The sequence below is a fragment of the Zonotrichia albicollis genome, chromosome 1 (genome assembly GCF_047830755.1).
Source record: "Zonotrichia albicollis isolate bZonAlb1 chromosome 1, bZonAlb1.hap1, whole genome shotgun sequence".
Lineage (NCBI taxonomy): Eukaryota > Metazoa > Chordata > Aves > Passeriformes > Passerellidae > Zonotrichia > Zonotrichia albicollis.
Window position 1 is genome coordinate 64,045,447 of NC_133819.1, and position 27,791 is coordinate 64,073,237.

Sequence of the window (27,791 nt, forward strand, 5' to 3'; positions counted from 1 at the left end):
TTAAGATGCACTATTTTTTGCTGAAGGCTATTTTAAATTAGGCTAATAAATTGCTGCTCTCTGCCTTGCGTGATAATGCATTACATTATCTACTGATGTACACGTATTGTTTGACTCTAATGGTGTGGAAATTAAATGTTAGACATGGGCCAGATGTTCCTATAGATGAATATGAAGTATGACTCTGTCGTAGCTGAGTCTCAATGGGACAGAAGGTAGACGGTGAGGTTTTTTGAACAACAGCAACAAAAAACCTTAAGTGGGTCACTTGCATCCACACCCAAGATCCAGCCCTAACACTGAGCTGTTGAGCAGCATTACCAACCTGAGCTCTGCTATTATTCCTCAGCCAGAGCCTTTCTTACTTCTAATGTGAAAGTGCTTGTAAAGCCTCAAAGAATGGCTCATAGAGATGGCAAATGCTTGCTGTCCTTGTCAGACTGACAGACACAGCTCAGGGTGCATCCCTGCCTCCTGCCTTAGCTACAAACATTTTGAAGCTCTCCAGCTCTCCTTCTGCTCTTCCCCCTCTCCTTGTGTATTTTCATGCAGTGGCTGAGGGGGCTAACAGATGCATGTTACAGTGCATATTAATGAAGGTCCCCCACTGGCATCTCCTCTTGGAAAAGGCAGGGGGAGAACAGTTTACAATCTCACTCGCAGGGCTAAATTACCCAGTGACTCATAATCTAAGTACCAGCAGAATGCTGCTGAACATGGGTATTTAGGATATTTGATAATGATGGACAGAGGCATTTTCAAAATTGGTAATAAAGCAGCTTTGCTTTGGGAATGGTTTGACTCACTACAGCTCACTGGCACCTACAAAAATAGTAATCCTAACCATGAGATTACCCAAATGTTTGTGTTTGTGTGTGAGGTGGGAAGGAAGAACAATTTTTGCATTATCAGTAGAGGTCTGCAAGCAAACCAGAAGGACTTTTGGGAGCACTGAATTGGTAATAAATGGAGTGCTTATCACTAAAAAGGAGAGATGAACTTTCCCTGTATTTTGCCAGCTGTGCTTGCAGGACTGCTTGTCCCACTCGACCATTGAGCTCAGTGCAACTCTGTACTGAGGATATTTTAACACTGTCCCAGTGCACAGATGGCCCCACACTGGCACAACAGGGAGGGCAGTGAACTGCAGGATGACCGTGGGAATGAACAGTGGCATGCAGAAGCAGGAGACGGCTTTGCAGACAGGGAAAGGGCTTGTATAACTGCTTCTGGAAAAAAAAGACACAAGGTAGACTGGAATGAGGCAAAGGAGAGCTGGCCATGGCCACAGCACCACAGTGCTGCTGAATGGGCAGTGGTCCTCAGCTGTGTCCTATGAGGGGATGCAATGGTCAGGTGTTTCCAAGGCAGAGGGTACATCTGGCTTGAGAATTCTGAGCTGCTACTGTGTCCTATCCCAGTCTTCTGTCGGGTTCATATTTCTGCAAAGATTTTGGATATGAATTTGTTTTTTGGTACCCGAGCTCACCAGAGGCCAGGGATTGTAAAGAGTTTTGTTATTTTCCCTGCTGAATGTGTCAGTCATGTCCAAGAACATCAGGCCCTGACAGCAAGCTCCTTGCCACCCACATTTGTGTCCGCCACAGTTCTGTGACTAATGTGGCATGACAGAGGGAAGATGAGCACAGGCTGTATCCCACTTCAGCCCACAAGCATCAGTACCTGTGTCCTGGCTGCCAGAACCATGAACAAGCCCAAATCCCCAGCAGGAATGATGCCACAGCACTGGCCCCAGGTGAAAGGCAGCATCAAGTCTTCAGTGTGTTGTTTGTAGAAAGCTAGGATCATTCCCCATGGAGCTGAAATATTTCTTGGGCCTCTTCCGTGGCAGGCACTATCAGATATACAGGAGAATGTTTTCATCACAGCTAACAGAGGGCTATCCAGATTGCTCGTAACTGTTTTTAGCACAGTAAACATGCAAACCAAGTGCCTGGGGAAAGAAAAAAAAAAAAAAAAGAAAAAGCCTGTCCTTGCAGTAGCTGATCATTTTTAATTAAATCTCAATCTATCAATCTAGTTACTGTGTGAGAGGGAAAGAGCCAGCCTTGAATGCTTCAGGATGCCGGCAATCTGAGATGCTCTGTGACCCTGTTCAGGAGCCGACATGGCCAAGGCACTCCTGTTGCCTGCATGAGGACAAGGCACAGGACCAGAATGATCCTGTCAGCCTGGCCTCCACTTTGCAGCTCTCTTCACAATAGTCTGCCGGAGCCTGACGTAAGTTTCTTCAGGAGGTGATGTGTTCCCTGCCTCACTGAGCTTCCCTGGAAAGCAGGGTGTGTGACATTTGTGTGTCCTGGATGGTGCCATGAGAAGCATGAGCACTTCTGCCCAAGCTGCTGCAATGCCAGCTTCCTCCTCAGCTGCATGGAGCTGCGCATGACCCAGGAGAGCTGACTGCCATGGCAGTGGGCACCATTTGGGATGGCACAGAGCTTGGGGGGCCCCTCCTGGGGACCCTGCAGCCTTAGCATCCGCAGTGCCTCTCCTCAGCGGATGGGGATTGAGTGAGTGGGGAGTGAGTTGCCTTGTGGTCTCTGGGCTCAAGGATTCTAATGAAACTGCTTCAGAGTACTTCAAAATGTAAAAGTAGAGAGGGATCATTTGATGAAATGTGATATTTATTGTCTTCACATCTTTTCTCTCTCACTGTTAGCACTGTTGTTCATGAATGAAGAACGAAAGAAAGATGTAAAGGCAGTTGCCAGTTTTGATACCAGTTTTGGGTCTGAGAGGAGGCGGGAGGGGGAGGGAATGGCATGTGTTCATCTGCATTTCAAGAACAATAAGCCTCAAACCTGAAATTATTTCCTATTTGAAAATAGTGATTAGCTAGAGCCAATTTAGCTTACTGTAGTGTCCAGCATCTGAGCATCTGAGCTGTGGCCCTCTTTGAGCAAGATGATCTCCAGAGGTCCTTGCCAACCTCCATCTTTCTGTGATTCTGTGATCTCAGACATGTTATAAAAGGTGCATAAATGAAGCCTCTGATGCCCTGTTGCAACAGGGAACTGAGGCACAGAGTAATGTACCCAGGTATACAGTGAGAAGCACTAACATGACAATCAACATGCAGCCCTGTTCCCTCAAACAAGCAACCACAGATGGTCATATAGCCTTTGGCTGGCACTTGTGGCTCAAAATAAGGGTAGAGGGAGCCCTATCTGATCTATAAGAGTGCTTGCAGTGGCCTTGATTTCCCACTGAGGCACCACAGTCCAAGAGAATGAGTTACTTATCCATCTCATAACACCTCCCTTGTCTTTCACATGGAATGTGCCTTATGTGTTAATTCATTTTCTTGTAACTTACATTTCAAAGGTCTGTAGCTCCTTAATACAACTTAAGAAACCATCAAGTTTTCCATGCTCAAAAAGTAGCAGATATTTTTACCACAGCACCTTCCATTTACTGCAGTGGAAAAAAGTAATCAATTCTTAATTCAGTGGAAGCTACTAAATTAAAAATCCTTAAATTAGCTGAACCCAAGGAAATTCAGGGCTTGATTCTGGATCTATCAACTGAATTGGAATATAAATCTGTGGAACAAAGACTACCCCCTAATTAACAAAGCTTTATGCTAAATACAAACAGTATTCAGTGACGGGGAAGAGGAGGGAGGAAACAGCCACCTAAATATTATCTTTTTCTTATAAAGGTGAGCTCTTATCCTTCTGGAAAACCCATTTTGCTATGTGCAACTTTCCCTGAGGGCGATGGGTGGGGGTTTTCTACATATTTGCCTCATAATTCTACATCCTTGCTGGTTGCATAAATTGAAGTGATATGATCACTGCGCTTTGTTATCATGGTTTCTTACAGCTCAAAAGAACTCCTGTGGCAGTCAGGCAGTAATACAAAATTAAAGTCAGACATTTTCTACCTCTTCACCAGAAGGTGCCCAATGATCCTGCACAGGAAGTTCTCTCCTATCTGTGACAGGTTTGTGATGTGCTTGCCTTCTTCTCTTCTTCTCAATGGCACATTGTCCACTTTGAATGATTTTCTCCTCCGTGTCTGTGCTTTCATGGTCTCTGCAGAAACTTCCATAGAAATTCTTTAATGAGAGCTTGTTCTTCCTTCCTTTCTATGATGAGGATCTGTGGCCAAGGAAAACTGAGCCAAGGTCCCCCAGCTGACAGCCAGCAACATCTGATCAGAACTGCTACTGTACAAGGCTGAGCACATTTCAGCTGCTGGCCTGACTGACTGACCACTGCTCTCATAATCCAGCCAGCCCTCTCATTGCTAAACATCTTCTGGTGGAACCATTACTTAATTAAAAATGCCTTGACCAGTCCCATCAATGTGGGAAGCCAAGACCACAAATACTTTATAAGAAAAGTCAGTGTGATTCCCAATGAAAAACCTATTCCTGCTTTTCTCTTTGCTCTCTAATTTCCACTGCAGATTCACATCCTGGTTAACCATGACATATGCACATCACATTTGTATTTGAAATAACTCCCCTCTTCTGCTCTTCCGCCTGCTACACCTCATTCTTGTTCCTAGACCTTGTTCACTGAAAATCTTCTAATAGAAAAAGAAAGAAAAAAGGAAAGAATTTTCCAATGGCCATCAGGCTGTTATAACAGTTCAAGGGTTTCGCATGGATATGACTTTCAGCTTCAGCCCAGGACTGTGAGCACGAGCTCTGACTGATGATGTGAGCAATCTCTCTGCCACACTAAGCTAATCACAGCAAGCCAGCTTGAAGTGTCAGCTTATGATGGACAAATGCTAAAAGGCAAAACAGATGGGAAATAATAAGTCAATAATAAGTCTTTATTTTACGTTGTAAACCTACCAAGTACAGTTTGCTAGTGATGAAACCTCTGCAAATATATCCCTGCAGATTGCTTGAATATGGCCTCGGTTCAGAGCTGCTAAGTGAAATACTAAACAATGGATTCCTCTTTTCAAACACATTTTTGTTAAAGAAGAAAGTTGAGATTAAATTGTTCAAGTGTACAAAGTGCTTCAGATTGGACTCTTGGCCCTAAGTGTTGGAATTTTGTCCCATTGAAAGTGGCTTTGGCAAAATGCTTCCAATCACTCTCCTCCTGCACCACAGGGAGGGCAGCATGCCGACACAAATAAATAATGGTTGCATCTGAAGGAGAAAGTTCAGTGAGCTGGCATAAGAGATGATATCAGAGAGAGCTTTGCTTGTTCTATTAAGCATGAGGGCTTACTTTTGGCCAAGGAAATAAACAGAATTTGCCTGCAAATTTATCTTCCTACAGTGTTAAAATATTTCCCTCCTGTACTTATGAGTCTCTATATTTTTTACTAAACTCCATGCTTCTGCTGCCTGCTGTTCTCCCTTCACCAATGGTTCTCTTTTCTTCCAACTTCTCTTCTTCACTATTGTCTCCTCTCATTTCTTTTTATTTTGTGAAATATCTCATCACACTGTGAATATTTTATCCTCCTTCTACTTTATAGACTCCAGGTAGTACTTGTAAACTCCCATGGGCAGTTGTCCTGCAGCAGTGTTTCCATACCAGCCCTTTCTTCAGCCTTTGCCCCAAGCCAACTATGGGCATTGGTTTGCATAAGCTACAGGCATGTACTTTTAAAAAGATCTTATTCCACAGCTATGTCAAGTTCCTAATGCCATTTCATCATTAAAATGCTTCACTCTTCCCAGTTGAACCAAGAGCCTGGCTACACTGACTGATAAAATGGTAACCACAAGAAGTCTAAAATATAAAATTAATCTGTGTAGGCTGTTCATGACCTTGAAGAAAACATCCATCCATGCAATAATTCTTGTCTTTGGTCTACCACTGATCTAGCCATAAAGAAATTGACAGATTTTTGTTACCTAACAGCACCCTTTTCTGGGAGATAAAAAAGGAAACTTAAATAACAGGTCTCTCAGGGAAGCATATGGTACAGCAGCGGAAAATTCTGACTCTAGCAGTGGGACTCTGCCATGGTAATCTCACTCAACATGGGGAATACTGTACCTTCTCCTAGTTGGTCTGTGTTTTCTACCTCTTTTAAAGAGACAATAAATTGTTTCAGGGGACAAATCCTCACCGAAAAAAGAGGTCACTTTCCCGGGGCAGGACTGGATTTCATTATGCCTATTGAGGCTCTGCACTCTTCCAGGAGAGTGGATGGTTCTCCAGTTCATCTCAGGCTCAGAGAAAATCTGCGCTCACTTATTTTTCTTTGTCTGATCCTGCTGCTTAAACACAAACTCGGACACTTGGCTGTTTTTGCTCATACAGCAGCAGCCAGCAGCTTCTCCTGCACCCTCTGACACCTTGAGTATTGGCACTTCCATTCTTACAATGAGGAGAACTGGCAGCAGGAAGCTCAAGGTAGGCAGAGATGAGGAGAAAGAGGAATTCCTGCCAGACACTGCAAGAATGTTGAATTGTCTATTTGTGTCTACGTCTGCCCACTGCACACATGTCATTCTATGGAGAAGAGCTCACAAATCAACCCCTTCTCAGGTGCTTTGAGCTAACTCTTAAACTTCAGGAAAAGCCACACTTGTATAAGCAATGTAAGATGATGCACCAAGCCACACACATGGGAGGGCCAGGCAAACTGTTCAGGGTGGAATGTTGTGAGTGACAGGAGAAAGATGTACGTAAATATTAGTGGACACATAGGTCCCAGTTTCTCCCCTGAATATCTTCCCATTGCAATACTCTGCTCTTATGTTCTCAGAACTTTGCCAGGTTAAGTTGCTTAAATATTTAATTGTTAAATCATTAAACAGAATATTTTTCTTTCCCTGTTGTCCATCCACACCAAAGGATTTGGGAGAAACTCAATCAAAATATTTCAGTTTTTTGGGTTTTCGATGAAGTTGAGATTGAAATAAAGGAAAGTTTTTTGTTTGGAAAAGCAAAAAGCATACAGTCTTCATTCAGATGCCCCAACACTGTGCTGCTTGAAACTGAGTATCTGCTTTCAGGATCTTTCTGTGCATATGCTTGTTTGCCATTTTAGTGGACATTTTTCTCAAACGTGGCAAACTGTATACATATATAAAATGAAAATCACCATATGCCTGTGTCTGGAGAAGACTTTTAGAAGCTTAGCAACTGAAGTATTTGAAGAATCCCACTTTCAGAACCTTCCAATGAGGATGCTTCATCCTCTCATGCCTAGAGACTAAATTATGCGGTCTTGCTATCAGGTGACTTGGCATATTCCAGCCAGCAATACAACCTAGTCCTTCCTTACAGAGGATGAACGATAGTGCGTTACTGACAATGGAGGACAAAGCTAGGGGAATTTCTTTTTCAGTTACAATTTCTAGAGCAGTTCATGCCCAGAGAAAAAGGCATGAATGGAATGAGGTAGAGTTTTGGCAAAGGTTGAGCAAGGGAGATAATATTAACCTTAGTTTCAATATTTTCTCATGTTTAACCTGTTTTATTCTGGCATCTTTGTATTCTTTCCTTATGATGCAATTATGTGCATTTAAAATATCCTTATTATTTATAGGCAATCATAATAGTAAAATACACGCATCATTTTCTTAGCACTGTAGCTGCTTAAAAGGTTTATGAAATTGTCTATGACAGTTCCTTGACAGGAGAAACCAGAGATATTACTATAGTAACATCCAAAGGTGATTGCAACAAAAATAAATTAATTCAAACTAAGGCAATATTTGCTCACATAAAGTGAGTCATTTGGATTGTGGTGAAGAAGAAAAAAATCATCAAGGAAGAATGACAATGTGTCCTCACTCCATACTGCAGAGTCCAAAGACTCTCACTGTCAACCAAGGAAAAAACAATAACACAAAAGGGGAACAGATTTTCCTGTTTAGCAGACTCAAGTTATGCACTAAAAGTGGGCTGAGTTCACTTTCACATATGCTTTGGGTTGCCTCTTGATTTCCGTGCAAGTGCCTGTTTATAGCAGGGATGTATCTGTGCAGAGAGGGACCCAGTGTGCCTTGGATCAGGCTGGGAATATGAAAGACACAACAGAGATCACAGATGCAGAAAGAATCTGATTTTGCCCTGCACAAGAGCCTGTGCTCAAATGTGGGCATTCCTGTTCTACTCCCAGCAAAGTACACATAATAATAAAAATAAACGTAAAGCCTCTGTGCTCCTGCAGTTCTCTGAGCTCTTAAACCAAGGTGCCAAATTCTGCTCTTCCTGTGCAGCTCCATTGATGTACAAGTGGTACAGACTCTGACGTTAGGAGATTAGCACAGTGCAGGCGGGATGTGGAACACCACAATGTGGATGTGGAATGTTATAATTTTTCCATACAGAAAGACTGAGGAGGGGCTCCTACTCTGAAAGGTTTCACTTTAGATGACAGGTAAAGAAAAAAAATTAAATAGAAGACTGTGCATTTCTCTCTAATGTGCTGCAGCAGTTTGGTTTGATACAATGCCAGCTGTGAGTTTTGGGAGATGGTCCTCGGAACTGTGAAGACACAGAGAAAATGCAGCCATATGAAACACAGAATTCCCTGTCTCTCTGCCCCTAATATATGCTACATTTACTCAAGAATGGGCAAAACACACTTCAGATGCCATTAACACACCGAAATAAATTGTATCTTTGAGTAGATACCTTACCTCATAATTCAAGGAACGGCACTCTGAGTGATTTGCTCATTCTCAGCGTACCTATGAGTCTGAATCCAGGAGAGGCAATTCCACAGGCAGTTAGCTGCCTTGCTGGAGGGGAATGCCATGCATCCAAGAGCATGGGGTGGGGAGGTGGAGGAGAAGGACAGGACAGAGGTAAGGGAAACAATTTAGCTTTACCCTCTAAAATCCAACCCTCTCTTTTAAAAAAAATATTTTTAAATCACTTTGACAGCCAGTGTAGCCAGCTCTGAAGTAGAAAAGTTCAAAGAAATTGTGCTTCTATTGCCTAAATTTTAATTAGTCTGTGGGAAAATGGGAACTTTGAAATTGTCTACACAGCAATTTCCATGTGCCCTGTTGACTTGAAGAGACCAAAGACCCCAGCAATATTCAAAGCTACCTTCTGCAGATGTGTAAACGATTCCACAAAGTGCAAATGTGTGCATTTAGGCCTTAGCCTGAGAGATCTTTTTAAGGATGTACATATTAATTCCAAAAAGAGACCTTCCATGCAGACCTATAGGTCTCCGAAGAATAGCTGCAGTCAGATTCCCAAAAGCGCCGAGACCTGCAGACCCAGAGCAAACCACTGTGTCATAGCTCAGACCGAGAAATTCTGAGCAATAAATTTGTCTAAGTGACAAAATCCTCCAGATTGTAGAAAAATCAGATGGTGCTCATTTCCGTGATAATTCATGCTTTGGTTGAGCTACTTTTGACTTACAGTGAGAGATGAATTTGACCTGCTCTCGTTTTCTCATCTGCTGGGCTGCAGCTGTGCCCTCTAGCACTGTATATGTATTCCAAGCTCATCTAGATGTTGAAACAAAAGCACAAATTAGACGACAATCTTCCATTCTTTCTGTGTGCTGCCAATACCTGTTTGTCACTATAATGGTATTAATCATCCTTTATTTACAGCAGAACATTGGAAGCTTCCATTTTTCCCTTTTGATTTATTTGTAGGACAACAGGTGCACGACTTAAGCAGGTGTATGGATGTGTGCATATGTTGTGAGTTTGCTGATAGCCACAAAACATCTTTAGTAAATTATTACTTGTATCAAAGCTGCCATTATTTTTATTTCATGCCTAAACTTAATTCCACAGCTGTTAGCTCCCACACTCCATTAGCTGTTTTGTGTCACAACTGCAGTAATGCAGCTCGGGGGGTGCAAGACCTCTTCTCTCACCCTCCAAAAACCCACACAAACAAAACATCTCTAAACCATACACTGCTTCCAGTTTCTTCTGAAACTTGGGAGAGGCGCTGAAAATGTATCAACAGTTTCCATTGGCAACTGCTGCAGAATAGCATGTTACTGGTTCAACAGCTGACGTGAAATGCCTTTCCATATGTAAAGCTCTGCCTTAAACACACAAGGGACACGAAGAAAAAACTTCGTACTTTCTTTTTCTTTTGTCTAACAGTAAATGGGTAGTGTTGAAGTGCTGGATGCTTAAAAAAATGCAGTTATAATTTTGGATCCAAGCTGTGAGAACACTCATTGGAGACAACTGTTCTCCCATGGGTTAGCCTTGAATAAACAATCAGAGCTCTGTGTGATATTAGTTCTTAACCAGATTCTAGCATTGAGCTGTTGCCTCGCCATGGTTACTTGCCTTTTAAACCAATGTTTCTTTTCCTTCTTTTTTGCCAAGATTCTTGCTTGCTTGGCAGTGGCTCGTTCTCATTTGAACTTTTGCCCTATTTTAATCTCCACCAAATTTTTACTCTAAAAAGAACCTTTTCACTGATATCTCTTTGTTGCCCTGAATTTCTTTTCTGTGTGTGAGAACTTACTCAGGGACATGGCTTACGGGAAAGAGCCCAAGTGACTGTCTTCTTCTGAGTATCCAGCAGCTGGCAGACATCTGTGAGATTAGAAAACAAAGCCACAACAGCACGAAACAGTAGCCACTCCCAAAACAAAATTAAATAGGAAATGAGGAGACACACAAACTAGCAGGTCATTCATTTGGAGATTTATTTGGGCTTGTCAGCTCCTGAGCTTGCCTCACTCCAATTCATCTGAGGATAACATCATTAAAACCCATGTAAGAGCACCACTCTAACACATGGGGTTCCAACCCATAATCCCTCACTTGTCCTGTTCCTCTGGAGCTGGCAGAGCACTGGGCTCCCATGGACCATGTTAAAGCCCTAAGGAAGGGGAACATAGCTCTGGTTGTTTTGAGGCAATTCTCCAGGCAACCCAGAAGAAACAAACCAACAGCTTCTATAAAAAAATCTAAAATTCCTCCTTTACAAGAAAAATATGTTATCTTGAAATATCTTGACTATTTTTCTTCTGTACTTTAAGAAATTCTTAAATGAGAAAATTAATGGGAACTTGCTGAAGGCCTTCTCCAAAGATTTCTAGCCACATAGCTGATTAAAATTATTTCCACTGCCGAAAAGAAAAAAACAAAAAACCAGAAACACAGCTTTGTCTTAGTTGCTCATTCAGCTTCTTATTCCTTGGAAAATGTCACTGGTGGTTGCCTAAAGGAAAGGCAAGTACATGTATAATATATAAGTGCTTATATGGTTGCATGCATACAAATGTACAAAATCACAACGTAAGTATTTCGTACTAATAGTTGGTTTCGGTAAAATCCATTTTCTTATCAGAAACATAACTTCCAACTTTCCAGTGTCAATAAAAGCACTGTTATTACAATTTATTAATCTCTCAGTCTTGGCTGTATCATTTGGCCTGAATTTTTAGCATAAAGTAAAACACATTTTAAGCCTGTAGGACAACATACCCCTTTGGTGTGCTGTATGTAAAGTGAACCAGGGTAACATCCTGCTGGTATGTGCATTCTGACAGACAAACAAGAGGCCAAGGATTCAGTCATCTTTATTCACAGATTAATAAGGAGTTGTGTTCACTTACCTTAGACCAACTTTGCACCATTTAAATTTTTCTAACTTTCATTTAAATGTAGGAAAACCAGCAAGTTATATCTTCCTTTTAAAATATAATCTAATACTGCATATGTTAGAAGATTTTAAATGAAAGGAATTAAAAGTCTATCCTTGTTTGCTTTTATTTATTAACTTTTAGAGGGAAATTTTCTTCACAGTAGCAAAATCAGTACTCTGAGATAAAATTTCTAACAAGAATTTCCTTTCTCATGAAATTTTACTGGCAATTTAATTTTTCATCTCTATTGAAACAGTAAAATGTAAAAAACAATGCTCCTTTTTTTTTTTTCTTGCAAAAGGTCTTTATTTACTTTAGAACCCAAGCAGGAGGTACATGTTCAGCTGAGTTCAATCAATTTCTGCATCTTTGATATCTCTTCATTTGCACAGAATCCTGTTTGACAGAAAAATCACTAGCTAATTGACTGGAGTTCGCTTTATATGTGAGTGTTGGTTACAGTCTGCTTTGCTTTGTATCTGAGTTGGAAATGGGCAAAAGTGTCCCTCTGAACACAGCACTCTACTGCGCAGAATCTGGCTGTCACCCTGGGCAATCCACCCCTTAATGCCTAATATGCAAATTCCTAGTTGGATCCAGGTGAATTACTGTGCTTTCCTATTGCATATGTACAGCAGCAAATCACTGCACTACTTTGGGCACTGAGGGGAAATTAAAGGGCTCAGTGTGTCCGAGACACTCAGTCCGAGACGGGAACACAGACATGAAAAAGACAAGGGTCCTTTCCTGTCCTTTGCCATAACAGAGTAGGAAACGGAGGAGGAAGGCTGTTCAAAGCCTTGCATAGGTAGTAATGCGTTGCTTCATTCTCGGCTCTCCCATCTGATGATTCCAAAACTATTTGTATAGCTTGAGTCACTGGAAGATGCCAAGACAGCCCCAAATATTATGCCAACGTCATGGCAGGGAATGGGGATGCAGCCAATTAGGTAACTTCAGTCCAAGGCTCACACTGAGACGCACGCCTAATACAGCTCCTGCTGGGTTTCTTATGCTAGAACTGGTATTTCTGGTGAATGGAAGCCTCCTTTTATAGGAGCAACACCAGAACAAACCCGTGCCTTGCAGAAATGCGGATGGGAGCACACACTCACAGCCACACTCTGTCACCAACTGCATGGCTCCCACCACGTGGCAATTAGCACAGAATGTGCACCACAATATGTAGGTGCAATAATCCTTAACTGCTGGCAAACCCCCTAATCCAGCATCTCCTGCTGTTCTGGTTTTCAGTCAGACTCACACAGCCAGCAGTGCCCAGGCTTTGGGAAGGGGCTTCTCCCTGTAAAATGCCAACTTTTGTCAAGGTGCAGAATGTCACTTTCCCACACAGAGCAGTCCCTTGATCTGTGAGTAGTGCCTATGACTTCTTCAGGAGCCACTTGCAAAAGACAGTGCAGCTCAGCAGGCCCTTTGTAAATGTGTGGCCGTGACACATTCATCAGTAACAATGACCTCTGTAATCATTTACAATGTCTTTGGGCCTCTGTGTGTAAAAAAAATGCTGCTATGCCAAGCTAATGGGAGAAAAAACTGTGCCGTGGTTCTGGCTTTAAAACTAGGACTGTGAGGCATTATTTGTACCAAGGGATGAAATAACAAGCTGGAAGGGTGAGAAAACTTGAAAGGAAATAGGCTTAGGGAAACAAAAGCTGGAAGTAATCAATAAATCATAGAATAAAGTAAAGAGAAAGAACCTTTAAAGTGCCCAGCTTAAATGTCAAGAGTATTAGAACAAAAGAGCTCAAAGCAGGAGAATGTGTGACAGGAAAATATGCTGAAAGTCTGACAGAAAGTATATTCACTTCTGAGCAAGGAAAAAAGTGCAGGGAATGAAGGGCAGCAGAGAAAAACAAGGAAAATTGGCAATAATGTAAGTTGCCCTTCTTCATATCATGTGAACACACAGGATCAGTGTTATTGTTTCTAGAAGATTCTGGGGAGTAAAACTGGGTTAAAAAACCAAACATGCCAGCAGTGAAAAAGATCAATTTTAAATTTTATAGTATGCTGGGAATGTGTTCTCTCCTATGCATGAAGGTGTGCCATCAATATTGCAGAATAATGGGATCTTGCTTACGTTAACTACACTAAAAAAGAAACAGAGCCAGGGTGGAGCTGGTCTTATATTTATCCCTGGACAAATTCATTCAGCTAAAATTTAGGGGTTTTTCTAAGGACTCTCTTTCAGTGATGCATTTAATCTTACATAGCTGCAGTCACACATAGGTCTAGGCATATGTGTTTGCCCTATTGAAATAAATGCATATATCCATATACTTCAAGTTAAGCTGGTACTCAAAATATTTTTTCAAGCTGGAGACTAAGTGCTGATGGATTACCTAGTTAGCTATAAATTGTATTGTTGCTTCTGGTTTTGGCTACTAGCTCAAAAAGAAGATATCCCATTCTGTTTAAAGCAAGCTTACAATAACTGTTATTCATGTAATATAATAGATTCTTCTGGTACCACACATGTTGGACTTTGTGAAACAAAATTTTCTGTTCAAATGGGGTTTACAGTCAACTGAGCAAAGGCTGCTTATGCTCACCTTAGCTGAAACCTGTAAGGAAAGAAACTACCCTACTTTGCTGTACCTTGAAGAGCAAAATTTGGGAATAAAGCCTGTCCAGCAAAAAGCAGACAGACAAACGTCTGGCCCTTTGGGTGGTAGGCTTCCTCAGGCATAGAAGATTTAGGGCTTGTGCAGCTACTGTGCCACAGATCTGGGCCACAGCTATTCTTAAGTGCCCTGGTGGCTCCAGCCACTTCACAGGGCTTTTGCTTGGCCAAGGGCCAAATAGATACCCTTTGTGATATGTGTGCAGTCAGGATACGGTTTCAGTAAAGGTCATTAAAAACCACACATATTTCTTCTTGTGGGACTAAAGCATCACCTTAAAACCATGTGGACCACTCAGGCAATGGCAGGGGAGAAAAAGTACATTGAATTGGTTGTGAAAAACTGTCAGTTTAAATCAGGTAGAGGTATTTGATAAGGGAACAGAGAAGCTTAGTCCATTTTAGAGTCTTCATTAAACTATCCTGCCCTTCTGCTGCATGCACATAAATGACAGTACTGATGTGCAACAGTAATGTCAGCAGATAAATTGAGTGTTAATGCTTGTGTTAATGTTTCTGAGCATGCCCTCTGTAAAAAGGAGATGTTTCCAAAATCCTGATGGGTCTGACGTGAGCAGAGTGCTGAGTCAGGGAAAAAACCCAACTTACTGCAAGTGCTCATTTGACAGCAATGGATTTTGTGGTATGCCTCAACGAGACATTTAAAATTTCACTCATAATTTTATGAAATGTCTCTCATTTAAGTTGTCAAAGCCTGACAGGCTTGTTAGCAGCATCAAGGGGTGAACGGTCCTTCATCTTCCTGCTCTTGCTCAACTGAATGATCAATGAACAAACTAAAGCTGACAGCTGCTGCAAAGATATCAAGAATTAAAGGAGATGCAGAAGATGTGTTCTACTCCTCCCTGTCTAATTCAGCCTAAAGAATTTGATATTCATTTCAAGAAAAGGTTGGAAAAGCAAGAACAGCTGTAGCTTTAATCCTGTCTTTAAATCCGGCTTTTCTGCCCACTCCAGCAAGGCCCACTAGACAGGAACAAGGCAGGGCAGCTCATGAGACTGGGGTTCACTAGTTATTTTCTGTTTCCAGGGTCTTCTTCCACCAGGAACCCAGGAGATAAGAATTCATTAATGGAATAAACATGAAAGGCTATTAGAGTGCCCCCAGGATTTACACAATATCTTGACAAATTTGACTGTAAGAACAGAAAAACAAGTATTTTTCTTAATTGTCCTCCATTAAAATGCCAGTATTTTTTTGGATATCGTTAGCTCTCACTTTAACTTAATGTCTTCAGTACATGTCTGAGTTTCCCCAAATTTTCCTGTAAAAAAAGTAGTGACGCACATGAAATACAATGATTTTTCACAGCATATCAATACTTGCTGAAAGCCAATTTTGACTTTCAAGATGTACTTGAAACTTCATTCTAAGAATTAATGAGGGAACCAAAGCATGTTACATGAATAAATGACCAGTCAGATTGGCTAAATTTTGAACATTAGATTACAATAAACCAAGTGAATGGCATGCAAACCAAAGTGTCTCCAGTCTCAGGATGTGTAATACACTGCAGGGGACACACAAAACGACATGAGGAACCTCTGCATAGCCTGCTCAGGAACATTTTGGGATCAGGAAGTCAGACATCATTAAATGAATTATTCCTCTTATTATTATATTATATATTATTATATTATTATATTATATTATTATTCAACTCTCTCCTAGCAAGCCAGCAACATCTACACTGCAGTTATTACATGCTTGGCCAAACTGATCAACTTCAATGACGAGGTGACAGGCCTACCATATTGGGGGAGAACAATGGACTTCATTTCTCTCAAGTTTGGCAGGACCTTCAGCATTGTCTCCCCTAACACCACTTGCATAGCATTCAGCAAACTGATGAACTACATAGTAAATAAACAGACAGTGGATGTCAATTCACAGGTGGACTGTAAACTGGCAGAACCACCAGGCTCAGAGGTTTGTGATGTGGCTGGCATGTCCAGCTGGAGGCCAGTCACTTTTTTACTGTGAGGGTAGTTGAACAGTTGAATAAACTTCCCAGCGAGGATGTGGAGTTTGCCTCCTTGGAGGCATTGAAAGCTTCAGTGGACACAGTCCAGAGGAGTGAGTTCTAGTTTACACTGCTTTGAGAAGGGGAGTTGGAGTAGATGACCTCCAGAGGTCCTTCCCTTCCCCAGTTCAGCCATTCTGTGATTCTGTGACAGCCCCATCTTTGTCTATACCTTGAAGGTATTGGCATACTGAATGTTTGTTGCTTTTATTTGAGGAATGGCACCATCAGTCAGTGTTTTTTACAGAAAGTGTATCAGTTTATTGTAATTTCCTTGACATGTAAGCTGAATTTACAACTCTATTGCCATCCTTATTTCTCCCATTTCTTACTTCAACTTTGCAGAGTGCTCTCTAATGAATAAAGTCTATAGAGTATCTTACACAATGAGAAATGGGAAGAACCGATTACCCTTTATTGAGAAAGAGTCATTTTGGAAGCTGCATTTGTTACCTAGTTCTGTTGCGTCAGCACAAAGACTTTCTTTGTTGCAGAGTAGTTTGTCTGCAGTGTGTACCACAGTGTCCTTTGTAAGCGTGCCATATATAAGGTCTGGTACTCCTATCCCAGGTTTAGCAACTCTGCATGTTGCCACAGTCCCAGGAGAAACTCAGACAGGGAAAGCCACTTTCAGGAGCTCAATTTTCCTCCTATTTTGTAATGCCATCCATCTCTGGCAATCACCAATGGTCAATATTTCTTTTGTGCCTCTGCCTGCTCCTCCTGTAACTATATATAATGCAAAAGAGTAATTTCCTGATCTGTGATGTTTTACTACAGGCAGATGCCATTTCTAAGTGCAGTGGTAGGTCTCAAATAAAAGATATATCTGTTTCCCCTATAGTTTTAGGACTTGAGACAATCCACAGATTGAACTCCTAATGCCTCAGTCCTGATTCAGATGTTCCCCTAAACCAATCTTTTTCCATGTCCCCCAGGACAGATGCAACGCTGCCACAATTGTGACACCTCATGTCAGTTCTGAAAAAATTTGCGTGGCTGTTACAAAGAGATCTCAGCCAACCACCAGAAAAATATCTCACTGAACTTCAGATAGAAGTAAAATTGACACTTGATTGGGGATAAGAGAGTGGCACAGACAGCAGGGGAGAGAGAAGTGCTCGTGAAAGACTTCAGAGTGCAGGGAATTCAGTCTTGATGATGAGAAGGCCTTGAGGAACTCAACCTAAAAATTATTGCATTGTTGTAAGAATGAGAAAAAATCACTCATTACTACAAAAGCATCACAGGGCTATTCAAGCACATTGAAAGCTTTTCTGAAAACATGCCTTCTAGTAAGTTTTTGAGCTATGGGATTTTTTATTTTTTTATTTTACATTTCAATTTTCCCCACCATGTTACCTCTTATTTAAGATCATTCTAAATATACATATAAAAATGCATGTACAAATATGTGTATGTATGCATGTGTGTATGCAAGAATATAACCATATGAGCATATGTTTATTTATTTACATCCTGTGTGCATGCATCCAACTACTATAGCAGAATTCTTCAGATGCAGAAATGTTTTCCAATTCATTAATTTTTGCCTTCTTCCTCCACTTGTTGCACCAGCACCAATTAACTTACAGGGACTATTTCTAGTGCAGTGGTTCTCAATTGAGGCAGCAGCAAGCTCAAAATAATTTTAGGCCAATATTTTGACAAAGTTGTGAGCTAAAACAAACACAGGGCATGTGTATTTGTATATGAGGCTCATCCTGCCCTGCACCACTACCCAGGTGCTAAGTGAATCCCCAGCTATAATCCCAGAGTGAAGCAGGATGTTGGGGAGCATGGAGACACGGTGCTCTTCAGCACCCCATGAGACGCATCTAACAACAAGCAAGCCATGCTGCTTGCCAGTGTCTGATGCTGATGATAAGCATCTATGTTGGGAAATGGAGACGCGGCTGCATAGAAAAAGTTGGAGCTAAGCCCCTCTGGGCAGGGATCCCCATCTGTTCCCAAGAACCACACTGGTCCCCATCCAAGGCTTCAGGGCAGCACAGGGCTGAAACACTCCTGGGAATATCACTGGTGGGCAGGGAACCAAACAGGTCACTGAGCCCTCTTCAACCCACCCAGAGCATGTGCTGAAGTTAGTCACTACCAGTAGCTGCTATATTTATAGAGGGATGTCGTAAGTTTGACGTAAGACACGATTTGTTTTTTCTGTACAGCAGGGCAAAGGTGCCTTTCTCCTCCCCTTCTTCAGTTTTTGGATAAACCCTTACTTGTTTTCACAGGAACATTAGCTCAAATCTGCTGCTACTGTGCACAGCCGATAAAACTATTGCTTGGAAAGACCATATGTCACATGGAACTACTCAAGAGGCATAAAGCCCCGCTTTTTCCCAATCCTTTCAAGATACGATTTTATGCTCGGTTAAAATGGAAAAGAGCATTATGTTTAATGATAAACCCATTTATTGTGCAGCCACTTTGCTAAATTCTGTCACCAAATTACTTGTTAGTAAGACATTTGGACTGTCTTTAAAAAAAAAAAAAGTTGTTGCACATCACTTTCTCCTTGTTTATCAGTTGCTATGACAATGCTAATGACAATATCACCACAGACAAGGACCAAAACCTTTTACTAGAGAGAAGAAAAGGCAAAATCAGTTCTGAGGAGAAAGTTCCCTTTATTAAAATACTTCTTGTTACCCTCCTTGACCCAGGTAGTTGACCAATATTCAGGGTCCCTACAGGTTGTTTCTGTTTGGAGAACAAATGGATGAGGGAGTGAACTGAGCTTTTTAACGTGCGCCTGTTTGTTTAGAAAGACTGTACATAATGTCCCGTTACTCTGGGCGCAGCGGGAGTCAAAACAATAGTCAGTGTTTTCTCTTTTCACACTTTCAAGCTTCTTTTGAGCCACAACTCAAGTTATCTCTCTCTTAGGTTTCTCTCAAGGTCAGGCTACAAGGGTTTTCCTTGCTGGCTCCGGTGCGTCCTTGCTACTTGCTATGTCTGCTTCTCTAATGTTTCTGCTGTCACTTTCTGAGTTGCTCTATTTCATCATATGCCACCTTGTCCCCAGCCTTTGCAGTTGGATCCTGGAGAAGTGCCTCAGCCCCCACAGTTCAGCACTGTAGGCATGTGTGCCGTGGTACGCAGGGTGCGGAATGTTACGGCACAGCTCTGGGAGTCTCAATGAGGATGTCCCAAAAAGAAGGCAGTTCTTTTCCTAGGGAAAGGAAGCTTTCTCACCCACCATCTTCTGCAGGGTTTCATGGCTGACTTTCAGCATAACACCGAATTTATTTCCAACAGTGTATTTTTGCTCCCTGTCAAATCAGTTTCTCCACAGTAGTGCTATAAGGTGGGGGAGCAGAAAATATGTTACTATTTCCTAACAAAACAGCCTCTGATGCAACTATAATAAAGTTGTGAAAAAGTCCTACAGGAGTTAAACAGATTTGACAGCATTTAATTTCCATAAATTTAGGGCCTGATCCTGCTTTTCTTTTGCTAATGAGTACTAGAGGGAGATAGGGCATGATTTTTTCAGAAAAACTAAAGACAAAAATAATGCCCCAGCAACAAAAGACAGGTGTGGGACTGAGCTGTTGGGATGTTTTTATGGCCAACAGAGGTAATTTCAGCATTCCTGCTCTGGGTTAGACCCACCTTTGCTGTGACCAACAGGTCTCCTGTCCAGGCCTGACTGAGATACACAGACACTGCCTCTGGCAGTAACTCTGCTGCTGGCCATTGGGGCTCTTTGATTGCGACAAAGGTTGCATATAGCATAATCTCCACTCAGACAAGGAAAGGTCTTTGATTTTGAACAGCAAAAACTCATAATAGTTCCATTTTCTTTTGCTTTTAAGGAAACAGACACCAGCCGTTTTAATTTATCTCATGTTTGTGCCAGGGTTATTAAATGGCACATTCAACACATAAGGAAATTGCTTCTAGTTGTTCTCGGGCATGACACATCTCTAGTTTTCATACACTTTCTTTTTACCATTTCTTCCATAAACCCAGCTTCCCACCTTCATATTTATGTTGGTTATGATCTGTGGTGGGGTTCAGTGTAGACTCTGAATGACAAAGATCCTCTGGTATGACCTCATAGACCTCTAACTTTGGAAACAACTCCTTCACTACCACAGATGAATTACAATTATCTGAAAACCCTAGCATCAAAAGTGATGTCTTTGGCCACATTCACAGCACTAATATAATACTGTGGAACTGATGAGACAGTCAGAAGTTATCCTTCTAGACTGTGTTGCCACCCATTAAACTGGGGTGGGCATGGACCTGTCAGAACTGGTGAACTTCATGCCATGAAAAACCTCTGAATTCAATAGAACCTCATTTAAATGGAATGTCATATGCCAGAACAGAGGGAGCTTGCACCTTTAATTAAAAATCTCATGCTATCCACTCATGCAGCCAGTCCTTAATCCCTAGGAAATGCCCTTTGCTGAGACCATTATTTCTCAATTATTAGACAGTGAACAGTATATATTTAGTTTAGCCTTTGAAACATGTATTTGGTTTAGCCTTGGAGAAAAGGGGATGAGTTTTCTCTGAGCACTGTAGAGGGTAAACAACTCTTTGCATGAAGCATCCTGTTATGGGTATACTGTATGTAAACTAAAGTGAATGATTCTGCTGAGCTTTCAGCAGAAGATGGAGTTGGAATGTTTTCTGAACACAGGTTGCAATAGTCATATCTTCTAAACACAGGTATTCTGAACAGTAGGAAAATGGATTTGGATGTGTACAACTACTGTTTTACAGTAGTTGGATTTGGAGGGCAGGGGCGAGTGGGAGAAATTAATTCTCACCTTAAAACTTTGAAGGAAACAGTTCAAAAAGCTCTAGTAAGATTGTCACAATAAGATCGTCAAAAGAGGCTATAGGTATTCTCAGGTTTAGAGGTTATTAATTTCTTACATTTTCCATAAATTGATGGTCACGAGGTCAGAGTCTTAGGAAAATATCTCTCTTCTCAAGCAAGTATCTTTAACAATCCACTTTGCAACAATTATTCTCTGTCATACTCTCAGAACAAGGATTTGAGAACTCGTCATCCAACCCTGAACCTGTGGATCAATCCTAGATTTGTACAAACTGGTACATGTCCCAGTCTGATCTAGGCCAGAGGGGAGCACTCAAGCTTATTTCTAAATGAACCTGCCATGTGACTGGTCTTTATGCTGCCTGTATCCTTACACTGACCTTTTGCTAGTTACAAGACAACAGTCAATCTCAGTCAGCATAAAGCTGGCTGTTGAAGATAACCCTTGAACATTTTTGGAACCAGTGCAAACCCAATGTCAGCACTTGCAATACAAGTCTAGCTGAGATATATTTTATGGCATAGAGGGAGCACTGGAACTGGACTTAAAGCACTGAGCCACAGCCTCAGAAGCATGCTCTAAATTTAAGGCCTTATGAGGCCATTTTGCCTCCATCTCTCCTTTTGGATATGTTCCACTTTGCTCACAATGTTTTCACATTCACCGAGTCAGAGAGCATGAGACTAACTCTCCAGTGAAGGGTTCAGGGCACTTGCTGGAGAGGGCAAACACAAGGATTTCAGCACAGACTGAGGCACCTCAGTAAAGTAGAACAACATCAACAGGAGCAACAAGCCACCTCCACCCCACAGCACTCACTGACCTGCTTAGCCACATATTTTTGGAGGAGGACTCATGGAGGAGCATTTGAGGTAATTGATATCCCCACCCCCTTGCTCTAGCTGAGACCACTGACCCTGAGGGAGGAGGGTTCAGTCTCATCCTGTTCTTTCCTACCCAGCCATCACATGTGTATCCCATTCCTTTCCAGGGCAAGTCATAAGAGCTCTGTGGTTCTGGGCTAGTGCAAAAACCCCACAGTGAGGTTCCAAACAGCTCACTGCACCCTCCTGCCTGTGTCCTCCATCCTGCCTGCATCCTTACTCTGTTACTATTTTGTTCTGTTTACGGCACCTGGCTTAAGGCTGCCAGGTACCTTGGCAGGCAGTTTCCCCCTATCCTAACCTGACTGGTAGCACTTGACTGGCAAAATTCATGTATCAGGTCAGGATCTCCTTTGTGTTACCCGTGAACATGCTGTCAGGATTAATTTAAAGCTCCACCATGTTTAAAGAGGCCAGATAGGTGGTTTATTCCTTCCTTCATCCTTACACCCTCCTCCCTTTCTATCAGGGAAACTGTTTGCTGCTAAACTAATGTTTGCAGCAGTTATTATCAGCACACTGACCTGGGACTTGCCTTCATCCTATGGAAGCAATCTGACCTTCAGCTTTGTTAGGAGTGATCTAGTTTCAGGGTTTTATTCAGTGACATATTCTCAGTATTCCTCTTGCTGATCATAAGCAGCTTTTTGGTGAAAATCAGTACTCTTGATACTTAGTTAAAGCCACCTCTTGTTTAACTTCACAGGCCAAAAGCCTCCTCAATCAAAGGCTGTGACCCCTGAACATTAGGTTAGACTGAATAGACTGTGTGTAGTCACTAGTTATAGCAATGCCTTTCTTTGGGAGTAAAATATTAACACACTCCTGTGGGAAAAGAAAATTCTGACTTGATGATAGCATTTCACACTTTCTAAACAAAAAGCGAGGTAGAGCAAAATAAGGCCCTTGTTCTTTTGCTTAGCTATTATTCCTGACTAAAAGTGTTTGCTCAAAAAGTCACTGCAAAATCTTTTTTCAGTCCAATATGCTTAAAATTATTACTGTTTTGAAAAACTGACATCAGCTGCTTGTGCCCTGCTTTGTTGTCTACAGTCTTCCAAAGACCATTTAGCAAAAGTCCTGGAAACCCCAGTTGTGTGGCACGTGTTTTCTCTTCTCTTTTAGAACAGTTCTATTATTCCACTTTTGAAGGGTTTGATATTTTGTTCCTATACTGATTTAGAAGCATCTGCTAATAAATTGACAGGTTGTGACACCTTCCCATAATTTTAGAGCTTTTTCACCTTAGTTACTGAGTGCTGCTTTTATGGTTTCAGAAGGCTTTTTGTTCACACAGCTTCCATCTTGAGTAGCTCGTTGAATGGGGTTGTCAAGACAGCCATGTTTCATGTACATTTTTCCTGGAACTGAATTCAGCGTTGCCTACAAAATTATAATTCCTCTGTCTGCAGCAGGTTTCATTCTGCAATGGCTAGCTTTTGATTTCTGTGATTTCTCTCCTGCTAGCATCAAATCTATTTAAAATACTTTCATAAGGAGATTGTTTTTATTGGTTGCACTTGAAATTCATTTTATTCAGTATGTTACCCTCTTTCACACACCTAACAAATCTAGGCTTATCATTTGCTCTGTGTTGTACCCAGTGCATTCACTAGGAACAGAATGTCTAAATATCTGTATCCATAAAATGGGAAACCAGTTGTGATTAGAGCCTTGTTACTACTCTTTAACATTTGCATCGTGGCAGTACTCAGAGGCCCTGGCGAATGAAGCTCTGTTTAGCTTGGATATGTGAGTATCTATATGAAAAGTGAGCATGTACTCTAAATAATCATTGGCAGATGAAATAAGTCTTTGCTAAATGTAGCTTGCCAGCAACGTCGTTTTTCTTCGTCTAAGATGTGAACCCCTGTGTTTCTTCTGCCTCCAGGAAGGTGTCATTACAGTGAAGCTTTTTTTCTACTTTTGGTTGGCAGATTCCTGCTCTATGGCTTACTTCTAAGGGAGGTCAGTGAAAAGTAGCCAGACAAGCAAGACTAATGTCAGCCTGTCGGTGTAAACTGGTCACACAAAGATTAATATTTGCTTCAGTCACAATTAAAAAATAAAATTTAAAAAAAAATTAAAAGGGTAAAAAAAACACTAATTTAAAGACTTCACTGTCTTTGTAGAAGTCATTGTTTTAAACTTTGAAATATTTTTTGTTTTCCCTGTCAAATAACTGAAGACAGAAAGTGATAGAGAGCACTGAACAAGGGTCCACAGCAAAAACATCAAGTAAAAATGGTAGGCACAGGTGGGGTCTGATTTTCTGGTTCTGCATGACAACGTTTGAACTTGGGTACCCAGAAGAGATAATCAATTAAGAGCAATCCACTGATTCTTTCCTAAGGCTCACTGAGACTTGCCTGATGTCCAGAAGTCTAAAATCTGTGCTAGGCATATGTTTTTTCCTCAGCCTTCTTCCATAAGTGTGTCTGTAAGTATGGAAATAGAAACCTGTTTGCTGGGACAATGGATGAGACACAGCACCCATTCAGCCGCTTTTCACCTGGGGCTGCTTAGGGGGGAAGTCTGAAAAGTCAGGCAGAACACCGAATCCTTTTGAAAACCAGGCATGACAAGAACCAGGATCTCTTTTTATCAAAGATTGCTGGCAATATAGTTCAGGACATGGAGGGCAAAAATAGTTAATTTTTCACAAAATTTCCTATTTCTAATTGCAAATTCTAGATACATTTTAAAAACCTGAATGTTGTTGCAAAAGCTAGTTTAAAACAATATATTAATGGCTAAGTTTTAGACAGATATTTTAACACTAAATCTTCACATATTCATAAGTAGTTGGTGCTGTGTGCAGTATTATTACTTATGTGGTAATAGGGCAGTTGAAAAATGGTTTAATTCTACTGGCATATCACTAAGCACTCCTGCTATCTGGTACCAGAACAACTGTAATACTCACAAATCTCCTATTTGTTTTGTAATGAAATAACATTGACAGCCTCAGCATTACAACACAAACAGGAAGCACTCTGTACTAAGAAAGAAGACAGTTATACTAAGTGGATATCATTATCTTTATCTGTCATGAATTTATCTGTTACTAATTGCTTAATAATTTTTGAAAGAACACTTTTAAAAATTGTAAATAAAAAAGTGAAATTTAAAAAAATCTTTCTCATCACTGAATTAGACTTTTAAAATGGCTATAATTTCTGTTTTTTCCTAAATTAAAAAAAAATCTTAACTATTTCCAGTGAAATTTAAAATCTTAACTTCCCCCAGCTACAAAGAAAACAAAGATTTTTAGTAGCATGTTGCTGATCTTGTTACCTATTTTGTGTTTGGATGGGGTTTTTTGGTGGTACCATAAATAATAGCTTACATTCTAAATACTTCCTTTCTGAATTACATGCCAGGTCAAATTCTGCTTTTATTATGCATTAAGCACTTATGCTAGCTCACAGGAATTTTGGGGTTACTATCCATCATAAAACTGGGACAGATTTTGCAGTCTCCTATCTATTTCATTCTACCTTCCTTTTTTAATGACTTACATTAAAAGCATCGCCTTAGAAACACCACAATATGATGAACTCTCACATGATTTTTCACTATTTCACACCTAAATTACTGGACAAGGACTTTAACAGTACACCCCTGGTGTCTGGAATTCCTTTCCAAAGCATCAATATGGATCAGTTCTATCACCCTCCATGCCAGACAATGTGGGTAAGTTTTAGAAGAAGCTGAGAAGTTGTTTCTTGTTTTGGTTTCTATTACACTTCTATGCAGTGTATAAGTTATTTACGTTATTTATTCTGAGGCTTTATTAAATTATTACACTTTCATGTTTTTTCTTGGTTGTTTGGCCTTGTATGATATCTAGCACTCAAGAGTGGTGTGAGAAGGGATATTTGTATCTTATTTTGTGTTTAGAAGGGGGAATTCTGCTTTGGCTCTGTTGTGGCTGTTGACAAACACTGCCAAGGGCAGCCCTGGCCAGTTAACCTTTTACAAAGTTATGCCAAACCAATTAGAGAAATCCAATATAACTCATCCTCAGCTTCCCAGTTGCCAAATATACCAGTTTTTTTCCCCACAGTATCTTCCTAAGCAAGCACATCAGTACAAGATAACTAACTTGTGTATCTTGATATTTTGCACACCTTTTCTGCTAATATTTCCTTCTCTCACCACCTACAGCTGTTTCCTCAATGCCAACACATATTTTGTAAGATCTGTGGTTGATGGCTGAAAACCCCCCAACCTCCAATTGCTATTTGCGATGTGATTAGACAGGTCAAGTTTAATTTCAGCACCGTGCATGAATCTGTTATCCAATCATCCTAATGATACACTACTCAAACCACCAGTGGGGCTGAGGATGGAAAGAAAACCTTGATTGTAAGTTGTCTGCCAATGATTGGAGTTTGTTATGAAAGAACACTAACGCAATCATCCTTGGCTCCCTTCGCCAATGGTAGGGAATGTTCACATCTCTTTATTGTCACTAGACCTGGAGCTGTGTGACGGATGAGTAAAGGCATGCCAGAAAGAATGCAGCATTGTGGGAGGGACTGCTTTTCCTCAGCATTAAGGCAAGGGTATATGCTTAATCAAATCAGATTTAAGAATATTTTAAGAAATATTTTATTTTAAGAGTACCATCTTTCCAAATACTTTAAGAAAATACCATCTTTCAGGTAGAAGATACAGCCCCTCCTCAGCTGAATATTGCTCTCTAGGTTACGTAATCCAGCCTGCTGAATCAAGAAACCACCAGTGGCATTTCCAGATAACTTGTTTTGGTTTGCCATTTCATCAGTAGTTGCACGTGCTTGAGGCACTCCCATGTTTAGTGCAATATGCCTCCTTACAGGAGCGCAGCTTCCTGGATGGCACACATGCCTTGCTGCACACCCTGCCAGGGCCTGAGCACCTCCCAGCAAACAGCCCTCCAGCCAGCAAGATGTGCTCCTTGATAAGGGAGGAATCACTACCAGATCAAGGCAGCAATGGTGAGATGCAGAAACAGGCTGAATCAGCACAGGCAGATCAAAACGTCAGCACAGCTGTCACATCTGCGCGCTAAAGTTTCTTGCAGGGAAGTGAAATAGCTCAAGAAGGGAACTCTTTGCCTCCAGTTTTCATAATACCACTCCAGAGCTGCTCTGTATGCACACTTTGCCTCTTTGAGACTCTTTGGAATGTCTGTTATCCATGGGAAAAAACCCTTTCCCAATACAGACTGTAAGCAGAGGCACCAGAATCAAATAGGAGCATTGGAATACTCGTGGTACAGTGATCTAGAGCCTTTATTTGTAGCTGTCCTTGGACTGCACCTCCCATCCCCGTTTCCAGAGTACTTCCTTGTCCGTGAATGCCCCAAACACAAAATTTGGCACTAAAAGCTGACTTCTGCGAAAACATAAATTGACAGATTACCTTCTTTTTTAAGCCCCATTTATACCATTCTCCCCAGAGCGAAGCACAGGTGTGCAGTCATGTAAGAATAAAATACACTCTCTTTTAAATCACTTTTCATTCCTGTGCTGGGGTTGTCCTGGCTATATAACCTCTGAGTTGCTGGCAGCATAGTCTTTTGTCCACCCAGACTCTACCCAGAACAAACCACATGGGCAATTCATTTATGAGAAAAGCTCAGCCTTCAAACACAGAGGAAAAGGATCAGACAACTTCTGGCTCCAAGCAAGGGCCTGCCAGTACTCCCTCCATGACCTTGAGAAAATAACAGAATTATAGAATTGTAAAGATTGGAAAAGATCACAGAAGATCACAGAACTCATCTGTTACCACCCCAGCCTCCCCAGTGGTAAAACAGGCTCCAATATCCTATATCAGACACCTGAGCAAACCTAAT

At 41.2% G+C, this 27,791-nt stretch overlaps 1 long non-coding RNA gene across 2 annotated transcripts in view; it reads right to left on the reverse strand.

The window, feature by feature from the left end:
* Positions 1–10,605: 10,605 nt before the first annotated feature.
* Positions 10,606–27,791, reverse strand: part of LOC113458576 (uncharacterized) — a 107,534-nt gene continuing 90,348 nt past the window's right edge. For both annotated transcript variants that reach the window (XR_012580824.1, XR_012580821.1), the window contains one exon: positions 10,606–11,120. This is a non-coding gene — a long non-coding RNA (uncharacterized LOC113458576). The remainder of the gene's footprint in view (positions 11,121–27,791) is intronic.